Source organism: Hippopotamus amphibius, chromosome 15 (assembly GCF_030028045.1).
Source record: "Hippopotamus amphibius kiboko isolate mHipAmp2 chromosome 15, mHipAmp2.hap2, whole genome shotgun sequence".
NCBI lineage: Eukaryota > Metazoa > Chordata > Mammalia > Artiodactyla > Hippopotamidae > Hippopotamus > Hippopotamus amphibius.
The window spans coordinates 17,756,986-17,758,252 of NC_080200.1; the positions used below are offsets into that span (position 1 = coordinate 17,756,986).

At 45.5% G+C, this 1,267-nt stretch overlaps 1 pseudogene; it reads right to left on the reverse strand.

The window, feature by feature from the left end:
- Positions 1-254: 254 nt before the first annotated feature.
- LOC130836282 (olfactory receptor 10H1-like) lies at positions 255-752 on the reverse strand (annotated as a pseudogene).
- Positions 753-1,267: the final 515 nt, after the last annotated feature.

The following is a 1,267-nucleotide window of genomic DNA, read 5'->3' on the forward strand; positions in this document are numbered from 1 at the left end:
AATATCAGACACACAGATCATGGAAGGAAGAAGGAAAAAGAGTTAAAATTTACTGAGCACCTACTATGTGATAGGTACTGTCTCTCTCTCTCTCTCTCTCTCTCACACACACACACACACGCACACACGCACACACACACACACACACAGATCTCTACATCAATCTTACAAGGTAGTCATTATTAACCCCACTGTACAGATGAGGGTATGGTCAGCCTTCTACCATATTCTGAAACCACCTCCACACTGGCCACTCAGATGCTGGAGGGATAGAGTTTGTTGAAGAAGGTCTTCTTTATAGCATTCTTCAGCTCTTTGTTCCTGAGGCTGAAGATGATGGGGCTGAGGAAGGGAGTGAAGACTGTGTAGGTGATGCTCACCAGGGTGTCTCCTTCCAGAGACTGGGGACCCTTGGGCTTGAGGTAGACAACAGAGGCAAAGCCATAGTGCATGACCACCGTGGTGAGTAACTCAGATTGGAATAAATAATATAGTGGAGAAGGCTTTGCACTGGCCCTTGGCTGAGAGGATCTTCAAGATGGTGGCCACGATGAAGACATAAGAGAGACTATGAGAAATAAGCACCCCAGCAGGGCTGTGAAACAAACCAAGGTCACACCCGTGGTAACAGATGGTGTCTCTTTCCTACAGGCCAACTTTAAGACGAAAAGCACGTGACAGAGAAAATGACGAATTACATTGCATCCACGGAAGATGAGGTGGAAAAATGTCAGTATCACCATCATCTTCATGACTGGACCACAGAGATGGTTCATAAATATCAGAGATGGAGAGGGTGCACAGGAAGAGGTACATGGGGGTGTGGAGGCTGCGCTCCCTCCAGATGGTGGCCATGATGAGCAGGTTCCCCAGCAGCGTGAACAGGTACATCAGCAGGTACAGCAGGGACAAGATGGGCAGGAGATTCTGAGTGAAGGTAGAGAAATTGATGGGGGTGAATTCAGACACTGTGCTATAGTTTGGACCAGACAAGGATGCTGCATCTGATGAGATCAGAAACAGAATGAAGGCACGGTGATCAAGTACAGGCTCTAACATAGATTAAATGGAAACTTAAGAGCTCTACGCATTTGAAAAATTTCCTTAAGTTGCCTGGGTCTCACCATCTTCTTCGGTAAGATCAAGTAAATCATAATAGTTCTTACCATTCATCATTGTGATAAAGATAAGTTAGATCAGCTTCTCCTCCCTTCTCTCTCTGCACTGGTAACCACTAGTTTCTTTTCTATTAATGTGAATATGTTTC